A 16,539-nucleotide genomic window follows, 5' to 3' on the forward strand; every position below is an offset into this window, starting at 1 on the left:
ACAATACCACACTGTTTATGTTACTAGTTCTGTAGGTTAACTTGAAATCAGGGATGGTGATAGCTTCAGCATCATTATTTTGCTCAAGATTGAGCTGGAAATTCAAAAGGTCTTTTATGCTTTCATATGAAACCCAGGATTTTTATTTCCATGAAGGGTGCTATTGATATTTGTTCACTAGTGCCCTAAATCTGTAGGTCCCTTCCAGATGATCCGTATTTCAAAACAGTAATTATTCCAGTATTTGAGGTCTTCCCATCTTCTAGTGTTTTCGGTTGCTTTCATTGTTTTAATGTTTATTGTAAAGATATTACGCCTAGCAATTAGCTAGGTTAATTACTGGGAATTTCTTTGCAGCTTGAATCAGAATCACTCCCTGCCTTGACTGGGGAAGAAGAGCAGCTCCCTAGAGAAGTATGACTGTCTCTCTTTTGTGAAAGTTCAGAAATAAACAGCTAATTGGGTTTGTTAGACTCAGGTCTCTCTCTCGAACATTTTCAAGTCAGTAAGCCAAATAGAACACTGTTTTAGGTACTGGTCAGCTCATGACAAAGAGATTATTAAAGCTTTTTGAGATTAAGATAGGTTTCCCAGTTTTCTGAGACTAATAACCTTCCTGGCTCCATACCATAAGAGTAAAGACTGGGGGCTAGAGAGATGGCTCAGAGGTTATGAGCACTGGCTGTTCTTCCAGAGGTCCTGAGTTCAATTCCCAGTGACCACATGGTAAGGTAAAACCATCTGTAATGAGATCTGGTAACATTTTTTGCCATGTAGGAACACATGCAGGCAGAACATTTTGTGTGTGTGTTTGTGTGTGTGTGTGTGTGTGTGTATGAAAGAGTAAAGACTGATTTCTCCAGACACCCCTTCTTTCTTTCCCTGTCAGACACAATAGATATACAAACAAGGAGAATCCATTCTCTGTAGTTCTGGAAGCTCCAAATGGTGAGCATTCTCTGCCAGTAAGTGTGCTTGTATTTACACAGCCATTCAGTCATTTCTCAACTTCAGTGTGTCAAGTATGTAACAAAGACACTGTATATTTGGTGGCTCCCAAGAACTAGAAAACAGTCACAAAAGCATTTTCCAGAGGGGAAAAAAACCAATGTCGATGCATACACTTGAGTTTCTAAAGCCAAGTTTCTAGAGAAAATGATGCTATTCCTGGGTATATAAGAATGGACATAGATAGTAGATAATTTCTTGCTATAAAGTAAGCCAAAGAGAAGAATATGAGTACTTTCAAAGAAAAGACACTTAAGTGGCTCATTTATTTAGCTTTGTAGGGTCTAAGTTATTTTGTTTAAATTTAATTTGGAGGCTGAAATTCCAAGGTTATGGAATTATGTCTGTTCAGACCCTGGTAAGGACCCTTCTTGACTACATCACAACACAGCAGGGGAGATGGTTGCATAGTGAAGGAGTCGTGCAGATGGCGTAGCCTGACTTTATCAGATCCTACCTTTCTGATAATTAGCTGGACTACTTCAGGGACTATATTAATCTGTTCTAGGGGATTCCTCGTGGATCTATCCACCTCTTGTTACCTTCTTACATACCATAAACATCCCATTATTTTTCAATGACACCATACTGGAGTCCAAGGTTTCCTTTGGAACAAAAACCACATCCACCTCATAACTAACCCTCACAAATGAGGGAATAAGAAGAAAGCCTAATATTGTTAGTGTAATGCTGTGAAATAATGCTCTTATATGCTGTAAAGATTTGTCACTTGTATTGGTTTAATAAAACACTCATTGGCCATAGTCAGGCAGGAAATATATGTAGGGTGACCAGACTAGGAGAATTCTGAAAAGAGGAAAAGCAGAGACACAGTTGCTAGCCAAACGCAGAGGAAGCAAGATGAGAACACCTTACTGAGAAAAAATAAACCACAAACTAAAACAAAAATGGAAATAGAACTCAGAAAAAGAAACTTAACTTATAGAAGCAGAAAATGCCTGCTGAGACCACTGCAAAAGTTAATAACTAAGGCAATTATGTGCCAGGTACCCAGCTCATCTTCTTTTCATGTTCTCAGCATCATCATCATACCTGCTGAATTAAGCAACAGTACGGGAAGGGCTCACTAACTGTCCACCTGTCCTTGAGTCTTCTCTGTCGTTGGGGCCTCTTACGGTTTCCTATGGGTCATTCTCTGATAAATCTTTGCAGGGCACTGCTGAGTCCCACAGCATTCTCTAATTGGCAGCATGGGAGTTGAATTACACATGGGAAGGACCAGTTGTTCCCTTGGGGCAATTAACAAATCCTAAATGGCAGGAAAGCAAGAGACCTAGAATTGATAATTCTCTTCGTATGTTAGCGTCTGGGCATTATTTGTTATTAAGACTTATTGAAAAGGAAGAATTGTGTTTTTTCCCGGTTCACTTAGCCTGTTTTCTCTTTGCACGTTCCTCAGCAGAGCCCATAAAATGGGCCCGAGCAGGTTCCTATTAGCTGTGGTCAGTTCTAATTCCTGGTTCTCATGCACTAACTGATGTGTGTAGGCTCCCAATCCTGGGAAGAACATAACACAAACTTTTCTTTGATATTGCTTAATTAAAATAGAAAATGCAGCCTCATGTGGACAAATTCCTTCCCTGCATGATACTTTGTCTCAAAAGTTGTTTGTACATATTCTCCAAATGGTTCCATCTGAAAAGAGTCATGAGATATTTTAGACATTTTTCTATATTTCAACCAACTTTGTGGTGTGATCTCAATTTTTATTGCAAATACATGGAAACTACAAACATCTGAGAATTCAGGGGTCTGCATGTATATCTTCCACAGAGAGCCACCATCGGACTTCCACATGAATGTCACATCCAGAGACTTTGGTACCCACACCCCCCTCATGCTGGGCATTAAGTACTTGGATGAGAGAAAATCAAGATTGGAGTTTTCTATTCAGGTAAGAATTATTGTACTGAGGACCTTTTTTGTCTCAGGTAAAAGAAATTTAACTCATTCGGCTTCCATCGTAGAGTGGTGTGGAGAGACATGAATTTGCATAACTAAAGACTTTAGGGAGATCAGAGTTTCAGATATGATTTGAATACCTCTAAAAAGTACTCCTTCCAAACTCTCAACATAACCTTCTAGAATAAAGCTGTGTTGTGCTAAATGGACTTTTCTACTGAACTTAACAAGGCAACGTACAGCAGAAGCGCATATTTGATATCCTAAAGGAAGGAAACATCTCCCTTTTCATGGTTTTGGCAAAAGGCTTGGGTGTCTTACAGGTCCTGTTTGTGTCAGACAGAGGGTCAGGAGGTAGAATGTTCTAATGTGCTTGGCTGTGGCCCTCTTTCCTGATTCAGGCTATCCTAGTTAATCATGGATTCCAGTGAAAACAAGAACCGTTGATGGACAGTAAGTAGGTCAGCTACCTGACAGAATGTTGTTAGACTCTACTGGGTGACTGGAAAGTGATCCTGAAGGAATGATCTCTGCCAAACCGATATTTAAGAATTACCTCTGTGAAGGTGAGGGATTGGGATATGTGTACTGTCACACCCGCCAACAATTCGCTGTGTTTGTTTTTTTTTTTTTTTTTTTTCCCCAGGGAAACTTCCCTTCAAGGTACTTTCCATCGACCTCGTGTATGGGTTAAAAGAGTTTCATCAACATGAAGGGAGTTGTCCCACACTCACACTTTTTCTGGCAATTGGGAAAACAATATACATGGAAATGGAGAGGGGCTCTGGGGGGATGTGGGCCGACACCTAATGGAGTCTGCTAAGGCCCTCCTTCGTCTGTGCTCAAGGGATGCAGATGTGAGGAGGCAGTCGTGTCCAAACCACATCTAATGCAAATAGAAGAAGGATGGTACTGGTGAGCTAAAACTGGAACTCTGTTGCCAAGAACAGGGAGGGGATGTGTCTTTGGCATACAAAACCAAGAGAGCTTTGAAGTTCACTTTCTCGGTGTTGAGTCTGTCCATACTGGGGTGATTAAGAAATGAACCTCCTGGTTTGATACTGATGGGTATAAGAATCCTATTCTTAGAACTTAAACTGGAAGTCTTTGAAGTACCCCTTGTCTCCAAGCGCAAGAAGATGGGAATGGCACTCTATACAACTGAATCCAAGGTCAGAACATAATTGAACTGCCACCACCATCAGAGGGACTAGAAAGTGTCTTTCAAGATACAACTGGAACTGGTGCTTGTTGAGATAAAATCATTAAGAGAGAATTATATTAAAGGGATAAGACTTGGTTCTTAAATGTCTATGGAAAGAAGCCTGCCGGACAAAAGAAAGGGGCTACCAGATGTTTTGCTTTTGTCATTACTTGGTGATGAGCATATTTGATGCTTGACAGTTCATTCTTAAAAGAAAAATACATGTTGCCAATATCTCTTCCAAACAAGGATCATTATATTAACAGCAGAAAGACATTTGCAAGCTTGCTGGCATTAATGAAGTCGGGGGCAATTTCTCCTGTGGTGAACAGAGTCATGCCAAACCTGCTAGCTGCTTGGATTTCTGGCTGCCTAATAAATCTTTCCTCTGTGCAGCCTGTGAGTGTTGGCACATGTGCTTCTTACTTCAGGCTGGCACGAAAGGGGATCACTAAAATTGACCCCAACATCTTCACATTCTACCTGCAAATACATATGGCGGGACCTTCTCATTATTGTAAGTAGATATTTATCTATCAGTGTTAAGTATTTGTATATTTCGTGTCTGTGTTTCTGTATATGCATGTTTTGTTGTTTGAGGGCTGGTCATTTCATATGCATCCAGATTCCTGGAATATGCTGGGAACAAAACGTCAATGTTCTAGCACTGAACTACATTTTATTTTTCAGGCTTTTCCACCTTCTGAATCAAATCCATGAAATTAGACAGGACACATTCACCTTCTGATACTTATTCCAGAGTACCTGTTTCTTCTTAATATATAGAACTTGCTTTATTTCTTCTTATTTTTACTCAGAAGAAAAATGGGTTGACTGCATTCAAAATATTATCATCTCAACATCTACTACTGACCTGTATTAGTATGAAACATGAAATCAGTTGACCATGAGCTATTCACTGCGGAAAATGGTATTCAGGGCAATATGATGTCTCTAGCATCCTGGAGTGGAAGAGTTAGGGAACCATGCATTGTTCACATTGATGGCTACTAGTGTCTGGTATACAATGGAAGCATGGAGACATGGCTGAGTCTGATGAACTAATTGTACATGTAGGCTTCTTCCCACAGATACTATTCTCTATAATTAAAATCTCAAGACCTCAGCAGAAATTTTCAAGTTATTGTTCATTTTTCTGCTTATAGTATGATGTCCAACTTGCACAGTGACAAGTCTGCATGCTCACATTCAACATTTTTAATCTGTGTGTCATTGGCTGAGGTCAATAAGAGTTAATGTTTCCCCAAGACTAGAAACACAAACCTACGTGTCCATTCAAAAGAGATAATTCTCAAAATTGAAAGTATATTCTTCAACCAGAAGCCTACACCTCTGTTAAGCAATATTTTCTTGGACATGAAATAGATTCAAGTTCGATAGTAGATGTCCCAGGAGAGGCCAACAGGAAAATGTTTGAATCCAAAAAGGTGCCTTTTAGCAGCCAACTCTAGGCAAAGAAAAAAAGGGAAAAGAAAAAGTCCATCCCTTATGCCATTCCAAACTTGGCGAGAGAAGAGTATGGAAAGGGGATGAAAATGTTTGGGTGTTTTCCTTCTTTTTAATGTGCTCTGTCTTGTTGGCATCTTTTTGCCAGGAGATATTGGAAAGCCAACAATGTGCAATGCAGAATGGTAAAAATAAGCCCTGTGTTGAAGCAATCCAAGATGCTTGCTACGAAAATGAGATTTCCCTAGTATGCCAGTTCTGTGCAAATCTGAAACCAAGGTTTCTCCAATGCCTCTGTTACATTGAAGTGTATGAGAAAGTGGCAAGGAGGAAGAGAGGATTGTGCTATTTACCATGGTAGAAAAGTAAGTGGAGAGAATGGGCAGGAGAAGTGAGAGCCTGAAGTGTAGATTATGTTCTAATATTCAGCATAGGAGAAAATGGGCTGTGAGAGGAGAAAGCCTTGAGACCTATGGTGAAAGGCATTTGTCTATGAAAAACTCAGTAGTGCAAGGTCTAGAGGACCCAGGCTTAATATAGTTCCTGTTCTATGATCATGAGTCTCCAGTTTTGGTCAATGCAAGATGAATATTCTCTCTTTTTAAATACCTTCCTCTTTTGATGAAATGTTGAGGGTTTGAGCAATGAGATTGTTTACAAAATTAGCCACTGTCTACATCCATACTTCATAACTAGTGTAGTGGAACGCAGTATACTCAATGTGCTACTCACAACACATAAGTCACATAAAATTCCTAGAAATAAATATAAATACCAAAATATACTAAAAATTACCCCATAAAACCTAAGGATTGATTGCCTTTGAACCAGCATCTTCTTGAATTGATAAGAACAAAGTTGTTCTCTTGGCTCATTTGCCGTTTCATCTGCTCTAGGATAAGGAACCAATAAAAACCCACACGTATGTATATACATTATATATAAAATGTGTGTACATATAATTATATATACACATGTTTGTATGTATATATGTGTGTATGTACTGGAAACTGGACAATCCAAGGTCAGGGGTGTCACCATGTGTGAGTTTTCTACAGAACTCTCTCTCACCACACTGTCATCTTTGCTGGGTTCTCTTATGAAGGAAGGGAAAACCTAGCTCTTTGGGGCCCTTACGCAGAGCACTGAAGCCATTGTGGAAGCTCTTCTTGCATACTTTGGAGATAGCCAACAGCCCTCTAATTGGACATATGATCCACTCAACAATAGGGAAATCAGGCCTGGCACTGGAATCCTACCTATGACTAGTGAAGTTGAAGTTATGGATCTAGGAAAAGAATCCACAACCGCCATTCTACTAAACCACCATAATCTCTAACTGTATTTGAAATATTTGTTCTTATGCCCACAAATAAGTGTAGTATTTAACCCTCATCAAGTTTGTAAGAGATGGAGACGATCACAGAAAAATACAACCAATCAAAATGCAGAATTGTAGAGTCCCTTCCCACTGGAGATATATATGATAACTTCCACATCCAAGACTTGGGAACATTGCAGAAGAGGGGGCAAAATGATTGTAAAGGAAAGAGGATCATGGACATGGTATGTCTTTGGGTCTTTGGGTACGCCAGAGAAACTATAACCCTGAAGTCCCACCAAAATTGTTGCCTACAAACAAGCTGAACATGGACAACAAAAGACATTGTAACGTGGCAGGGGAAGTCCCACAAGGCCTCAGACCTACACAAAGAACTACAGGCAGCTAAGAAATGCTGAGAATGGCAAGGAGAAATAGTCATCTTTATAGAAAAGGGGGCCAGTTTTTATCTAATACCAAGTGGTTAGCCCAGGAAATAGATCTAAAAGTGACAATTCACAGACTGAGTAGGTTGTTTTTTAAGTGTTTAAAAATGTATATGTATATGGACAAATGTATAAACATATATAACAATAATTAACAAAAAGAAGACATGAATTATGAGGAGGAAGGGGGAATATATGGGAGTAAAATGAGGAAGAGGCCTCAGGAAACAAGAAATAATTTTATAAATGCCACACTTGTGAGGTCTGAGGGCTGAGAAGCATCCTGCGCTTTTGTCCTTTATTCAATTTGAGCAAGAATCACTGTGCAGCTTTTGAACTTGCTAAAGACGGTTTCAAAGTAAACATCCAACAGTGCCAACATAGGACAAGGGGCAGCAGATGGGAAGAGCAGCATAAAGTGTTCTGGGTTTTGAAATTGGTAATATAGATACCCATTCCCTCACACCCAGCTGATAGGCCTGTAAAACTAGATAGACACTATAGAAAGCTGTTTGGCAATTCCATCTCAGGGCATATACTGTACTCCCCCCAAATTGATAATCAGATGTCGCTAGAAGCATATATATATATTCATATTCATAGACTCCCTAGCCACAATAGCTAATGGGTAAACAGGGTCCAGACACCTATCAGTGAATAAATAGATAATACCAGGTATGTGTATATAATGGAATATTATTCAGCTTTTGACAAAGACAAGCCTCTATGACATTCATATGTTCCAGGGTAGGAGCATGAAAATTAGAATTATCAAGAAAAGGAGCAGAGATATGATAGAAATAAAAGACAGAAACACAAAACAGCCACGGGAGGGACAGCCTCGGGAGGGACATTCAGTGAATACTGAACCCTGAACCACCCGTGTTTATTTTCCACATGCTTATATAACTTCACTCCAAAAGGGGAGGGGGTAAGCAACAGACTTCCTTTACATGATATGAGAAATAGATTTGAATTCTCCTACCTTTGATCCAGGTGGAGCAGATCCACCCCTATACCCAAAATACTAATTACCCATACCCTAGGTCAGGATCTCTTGTTTTGTAGCCACACCTGTTGTCTACAACTTTGAAACAGCAAAAAAGCTCAAACTCTTTGACATCCAGTCAAGGTGGAACAGGCTCACATCCATTGGCCTTCTCAGGCTTTGAAAAGGAATGATAAACTGATATACTTGAAAACAATATGCTTAGGAAAACAAATCATACATCAAAAGCTGTAGGCTTATCTAAAATAGGTAAATCTCCATCAACAGATTCATAGTTTCCAGTTTGTGGAAATTAATTTATCAAATACATGATTTTGTTTTCAATGCTAAATACTTGAGAGCTGGGTATAGAGCAATAGATAAGCATTACCATGAACATAAACTCTAAATTTTCCCTTTGATTTTATTTTTTGTGTATTTTACTTCAGTGAAGAGCGGTCTGGAAAGAGAAGCTTGCCTTGAATGAAGCAAGAGTAGACAGACAGTTGTAGACTAACCTGTGAATGGCGGGGGGTGTTATTCTATTTCCTAGCTGCTCTTCTGGAATTGACTGGAACTTGGTGAAATGCTTTTTAATAGGGGCCATAAGCAAAAATAATGTAAGGAAAATATGGCAGAGAAGAACACAGCAGCAAAGGCAGACACAGGTCCTACTGTGGTTGCCGAACAGCAGCCACAAGTACGGGTGGGTCATACCAGATGAGACTCCTTCACAGTATCCCTGAAGGAACGGGTACAAGATGCAGACATGTATTTACCAAAATTCAAAGTGGTTCCAGTGAACAATGGGACTCAACTGGTTCCAGTAAACAATGGAACAAAGCTGTATAAGGTCCCATGGGTTTCGGGTATCTTCTCATACATTCGTGGATGTGTGGTTGTTGGGTCACGTGTAGTGTGCTCTTTCAAAACAATCATCCTGAGTGTGGCAATGAAAACAAATTCCTTGAGTGACCATCTCTCGTGTTTTAGTCAACTTTCATGTAAAGTCGTGTGCCATGAAAACCCATGAGGCAGAAAAATGCAAGGAAGAATGTGTCTAATGCACAGCTCAGCAGTAAGCCAGGGTCACTACTGGCAGGCTTATCTATGAAAGGCGGAGACAGAGACCAGAAGGGTAAACATAGGGAAATGAAGTTGAGGGGGGCGGCACAAATGTGGAAAATCTTCTTCAGGATGATAAAAAGGACAAGGTACCTTCTCTTTGATGAAAGAATAAAAACAAGTAAAAGAAGAAAAAAGGGGTATGCAGAGAGCCACTGAAATAGCGCTCCTGTCCATGTGGCCAAGATGGGAGGGGTGGAGTTAAATGGAGCACAGAGCACAGCTGTGGGAAGGAACTGCTTCTGCAAGGACATGGAAATGATAGGAACGGGAAGAAAGATAACAGCCTGAGCTCTGCTACGAGAAACGCCAGAATTGCCTCAATTGTTCCCTGCTCTTCGCAACTGTGGCAAGGAAGAAGATCTACAAAGGAGAAAGATATTCTCCCGTGAGAGGAAGGGGCGGGTCCCACGGCTGCGTGTTCTACACTAAAATCAACATCTCTCCTCATACAGGTTACTTCTGATTCTATGGCATTGCAGAGATCCTGTAGCATTGAGTTCAGGCTTTATCAGCCTTTGGGCCAGAAATCAGGAAATCACTTTATGTGATTTCCTGGTGTTGGCTCGTCAGGCTCAGTCTATCTGTGAGAAATGTATGCTTCTGGTCATTATAAAATAAATAATACATAAATAAGCATTCTCTTTTTGTCAGTTGGTTTCTCCTGACCCTGGATAATTATGTGTGTGCACATGCATACATACACATTTGTATCCATGGAGTACCCTATACAAAGTGTCATGAGATCCGAAGAGTCATGCTACAGATATTTGAAAATCAAGGTTGACTGGGTGAACATTTTCCTTCTTGCCTATTTTTTTTTTTTAATTGCCACATACTCAGAAGCCTTGGTAATTTAGCCTCCACCTAAGACGGAGCAAGGACTGAAAAAGCCATGTGCACATTGACTCACTTCGTCTGCTTTGAAGTAGTCATAGAGAGCATTGACTAACATACACTTTGAAAGAGCTGTAATTAGTGCCACTGTAGAACACAGCAATAGATGACTTAGCCGTCTACTGTGCAAACACACAAGAAGGCAATTCCGAAAGCCTGATATTTGCTTAAAATTCAATAGTTGCTTGAGGTTACAGATGGGGAGGGGCCGAAAGGTGGACTACTGATATAATTTTACCAATATGAAGGAGGTAACCAGCACTGTATCTTCTGAATTATTTGCAAATGAGCTAGAGAACGTTCAAAAAATCTCCAGGCAGTTATTTTAAAAGGTTTCACTGATTTCAATATGCTCCTGCCTTTGATTGAAATAAAGTCATCATGATACCAGACTGCATTCTGGTTATCCATTTTTTTTTTTTTAAAAATCTTGACCAGAAAACATCCCTAAACAATCAGAAACCAAGTGGAGTGAAGTGACAGTTTGAACCAACATCATGTTTAAAAAGGTATATCTGGTTCCTATATATAAATATTTAACCCATTGCCCTGAAAGTCACAGGACACTGGACAGGAAATGATGACAAATGACAGAACACAGTAAAGGTCATAGAACAGAGCCTCACAAACAGTGCTTGACTTCTCTTTCATTAAATGTGGAGCCTCCTTTACATGTCAGAATTTGCTATGCGTGACTCAAATTTTTCACTTTCTGTGGAACAGAAATATCAAAGAGACAGTATTGATAACACCACGCTGATAGATAATTTTGCTTAGCTTGCATTTCAGTATAAATGGAAAATAAAATGTAATAATCATTCATTATAAATCTTGATTTGTTTTTATATTGAGTGAATAATGGCATTATATCTAACCAACATCTCTGGATAAAAGTGTTCACATATGATACTTCAGCGATATCTCTCTCTCTCTCTCTCACTCTTTCTCTCTCTCTCAGACAGACAGACAGACAGACACACACAAATACATACATTCTACAGTTTGAGTTACATGGATGCTTGAGTCTCCATGAGCCTAGTTCTAGCATGTTGCAGAGAATTGATATTAACATTACTGTCTCCAGAATTTTACAATGTGACCAATGAATTGCTGTTGACTTGTCTGTACCAAAGTTCCAAAGACTATCTCTGGGTCTTGTAATTTTCTATGAGGACTTGTATAATTCATCATATAATTTAATTCAAAGCCATGAATTATCATAATACAATCATATAACAAAAAATCAGCAAGTTGAAAATATACATGGGACAATTCCCCCAAGCAATCAGAAGACAACACATAATACTTTGCTAGTACAGTTGTCTAGGGTGTACTCAACTGCTTCAACACTGGATTCTGACATTTATTATAGTGAACATATTTAAACTCCCCTAGATTGCTAAAAACTCATGAAACACAACTGTTATCTGTAGTCATGTGTCACTCTCCCCTCCTGCGATTTGGTGTCTTCTGATCAATCTTTTCCTTTCTTGGTTGCTGGTTTTCTTAATGCTAGCAACCAAAGGCTCGTTTCAGTAACGCTGCCCTGCATACTTATGTTTCTGGTAAAAGAAGAAAGACAAATCCTGCTTTGTAATATTTGCTGACTTTCATGATGTAAATTCTTTTGCCGTGGGCACTTTCTGCTGACGGCTTGATGACACTCCGTGTGAGGTTGGAAGCTCAACCCTTGGCTCTTCATAAATCGGGATAAGTGGTCATGGACACATCAATGAATACATCGTTAATTAATGGCATTGTTTCTGAGAGACGGTATCTTGAATCCCTGAAAGGGTGTGCGGTGTGAGTCATTGATACTGAAGTAAAAAGAAACAGCAAGTTACATATCTGGGACATTGCAGATGGCCCCTGTATTAGTGACTGTCTTTTCCCTGAGCACACTGGATGGGAGCTGTTCAGTTCCCAAGATCCCACAAACTGTAAAATTTTAGAGCCACGGTGAGGGGAAGCTTTTATTTCTCATCGAACATTTCACAAATAAGCTTAGAGCCAGAGAATATAAGTGACTTTCCAAGATTCCTGTCAGTTATGGGCAGGCCAGCAGAATCAAGAACCCCACTTCTGGAAGAGTTGGGACCTCATTCTCAATAATTAGTGAACAAAACCCCCACAGAAAATAAAGTCCCCCAGAAATTTCAAGTTCAAAATCTTGAGAATTTAATCTAATTTGTCAACCCCAGTAGAGTTATGAAAGTAGAGGCAATGAGAGAATCAGCTGCCAAGGCAATGAGAGAAAACTGAGCCGTATGGGAGGTGAATTGAGGGCAGAAAGGGATACGTTTTCAATAGTTTGTCTTGTAACTTCGGGCTATATTTTTAAGAACAAATTTGCATCTTTATCTTTGAAAGGTTGTTCACAATTTTAAAAGGCAGTAAAAGTTGGGGAATACAGGACTGAAGAAATGGCTCAGTGGGTAAAAATGCTTGCTGCCATTTCAAGGACCCAAGTTCATCTTCTAACAAAGCACCCACATTGGCTGTTCACTGCTGTCCATAACTCCAGCTCCAGGTTCTTCAATGCTCTCTTATGAATTCTATAAGTACCCACATGCAAGTGGCAGCGTATCACATAGATCCACATACATAAACACTCAAATAAAAGTAAGGTAAATCTTCGGAAAAGTGGAGGAATCTATTATGAATTCAGTTTATGCTTGAGGCATAAAGTGGCTAAAGTGATGTTTTTGCCTTTTCTGACTTTTCTACATGACTATATAGTGTTTTGTAAAAATTTAAAGATTTATCACAACTACCACTAACTTATTTTCTAGATTGGTTACAAACATTTTCATTTAAAAGCTAGTAGGCTGCCAATAAATCCTGTACAATTCAGAATTTTCTATAAAAAGATTTGTTAGACAAGTTCATCATAATTTAGAAGGTTTGGGAATGAAACCTGGGCATAGATGACATGAATATCGCCATGAAGATGTGAATTGGTCACTGTTTCTCTGAGATGACACCAAAGGAAATGAGCACCCAGTCCCAGTATTCACATTTGCAGCCTGTTCTTTCTGTCAAAGAAATAATGACAAATGTAATTTATAATGGCACATTTGATTTCATTTTTCTCTAACCATCTAGATCGCAAGTTCCTTTAAGATAAAGGACACTGTAGTGCCTTGTCTTGTGCAGAGGTACTTTAAGCAGCATAAGATATGATAAGGAGGGAGCTGGAGAGATGGCTCAGAGGTTAAGAACATTGCCTGCTCTTCCAAAGGTCCTGAGTTCAATTCCCAGCAACCACATGGTGGCTCTCAGCCATTTGTATTGAGGTCCAGTGCCCTCTTCTGGCCTTCAGGCATACACACAGACAGAATATTGTATACATAATAAATAAATAAATATTAAAAAAAAAAGATATGATAAGGAAGGCAAGCGGAGTTCAGGCTTCTCTTGGTGACTTCAGGTTACACTGTATGACTGGCATTATTGAAAGTCTCTCTTTCCAAACAACAATGTGTACGGAGAGGTTCTGACTCAACGTCAGCATTCTGTGTAGGTCAGAATAAGGGGAAACCAATATACAGAAAGAAGATGAGGGATGTATTCCAAAAGAGCATATTTTAATACCTTCATTCAATTATTCATTAATTTATTTATGCATTTTACAAAGACAGCGACCTCAAGATCTGTGGTCTCTGCATCTGCTGCTCAACCAACAAAGCATAGAAAGTATTTGGAGAAAGGTTGATTCAGTACTGAGCATGTGAAAGCATTTTGTTGGCTACCAGACCTTTAAAAGCACAACCATCATTTATATAGCATCTGCATTTTAGTGAGTATTATAAGTAATCCATTGATGAAAGTATACAGGAGTTTTATGTGCCCTATGCAAATTCTACATGATTTTATCTCGGTTATTTAATCACCTGCTGATGTGGGTACCCACAGGACTGGGAGGACTGAGCCTTTCACGTGTGTTGAGGAATAGCTGCACATATTAAGCACGAACATCGCTTTACACAGCTCATCTTGTTTCTAGTCAAATAGCAACGGCTGAAACAAAATCATTTCCCTCTGCAAACTTAAATTCTCCCTTATAGTTTAAAAGATCAAAATCCATCCTGGATCCACTAGATGTAGCTGTGTTATAAACCCTAGTAAAGATTTGAGGTTGTTAACTGCCTTGAGGAACTGAATCTGATTTCAGTATTTTCCAATCGCCTAGAAAGCTGCCGTTTTGTAAATGAATGAACCACATGAAAAAAAAAAAAAAAGCCACCATGAGACCTATTTCCTTTGCATCTGTCCCCTGCTGTCTGGTCCAAATTTCGTTAACTCACATGAACTGTGGCCACATTTTATCTCCATGGAGGAGAGAGATGGGTTTCTGACAGAGATAAGGTTCTTAGGGTGCCTCAAGACCTGCCTCCTTGCTTTCAATACCTAGTTTTACTACCTGGTTTCAGTACCTTGCTTTTAGTACCTGGTTTGTACTAAAGTTCCCGAATAGTTTGTGTTAAACAATAAGCCTTTCGAAAGGGAATCTTTTAGGGAAACACAAAGGTTCGTTCATTAGAATGGCACAAATTTACAGACATTGAATTTAAGGGGAAGCAGTAACTCTGCCAAGCCTGCTATATTTCCACAGGGCAAACCATAGGAGAAGCAATGCTTAGGGTCCATAGTCTTCTGTGCTATAGACTAGGAATGACCTGTCGGTGCAAGTTATAGGGGATAGATCCTGGTTCAATGAAGGATGCTAAATGTTGGGGTCACTAAATGAGAAAATATCCTGACTTGAAAAACAGTTTGTTTAGATATATACAAACTTTTGCCTTATTTAATTAATGTGAAATTGTGAGATGAATTTCTATATTAAATTAGTTAGAGTACTCGAAGGGCAATGAGGCAAATTTTCAGACTCAGTGTTTATAGTCTGTCTTCTGGGAAGCAACACAGATCCATTTAGAGTGGCCTGTTTAGAACCTCAGCATCCGGACATAAGGAGATCCAAGTGCTGGGAATGGCGCTTTCACAGATGGCTTTTAAATACACACTTACGACCCTCTTGATCTTGCACAAGCCAAGCAAACTTTCGAAGGTTCCATCAACCACTCACATAGGAAAACAAAGGGGCAGGACGACAGTCCCTTCCATGAACACCTTAAGGGTGCATCGCTTGAAATTCAGTTTTCTAGAGAAAATAACAGCACAATTGTACCTTGTTAATACCATATAACATTATAACCTAGCCGAGGTTATGCTGATCAAAATCATAACCAATTCTTCAGTAAGCCATTTAAATATTCCCATGAGTTCAAAGGAATTTTTATGTTAGATTTTGCCTTGAATTGAGGGTTTCTTTTCCATAATAGAACTTATGTACGAGGACACGACGGAGTCAGACCTCAGGAAGTTCTTGTTGAGTCTTATCAATTAGACACTCCAATGTGACACAGAAGGTTCTCTGTTGCTATCTTTCACCATCCTTGGTGTCACCAGTATGGCTTCTACAGAAATCTTAAGGTTTATGCCTGTGGCATAGAGTCTTGGCTTAAGTCACAGTATGATTCATGACTTTTTATCGTAGGGAAGGCTTTGAATAGTATCTGCCATCTTAATTTGTATGCGGGGGGGGGGTAGTACAAATTTTATACAACGATCATTTTTGTCACATTCATAGCTGACAATTCATTGTATATCTCTTCTTGATAAAACTGCCTTTGGACACAAGACTGCCTCCACTTTGTGCTGGAAGCTAACTCACAGGCAATGCCTCATTCAGGGGTACACATTTGACCCTCTCAGTTCAGATTAGGGCTTGCCTGCCTGCCTTCTTCTTTCCTTCCTTATTTCCTTCCTTCCTCCATTTTTTCCCTCCCTCCCTCCCTCTCTTCTGTGTGTATGGGGGAGAGGATTCACATCTGCCATAGTGAGAATATAAAGATCAGAGAATAACTGTCAGGAGGGGTCAGTTATGCTCATCTACCTTGTTGAGACAGGGTCTCTCTCTGGACTGTGTACTCCAGGCTAGCTAACCCACGGAATTTGGGGTGACTTTCCTTCCTGTCTCTGCCTCCTATCTCACCTATCTCACCTTTCTCACCAGGATTACAGATGTATACCTCTGTGTGTTGCTTTGTTTTCCATGTAGGTTCTGGGGATTGATTCTTATGGAACCCAAACCTTTCAT

This window comes from Chionomys nivalis, chromosome 9 (assembly GCF_950005125.1).
Source record: "Chionomys nivalis chromosome 9, mChiNiv1.1, whole genome shotgun sequence".
In the NCBI taxonomy this organism is placed as follows: domain Eukaryota; kingdom Metazoa; phylum Chordata; class Mammalia; order Rodentia; family Cricetidae; genus Chionomys; species Chionomys nivalis.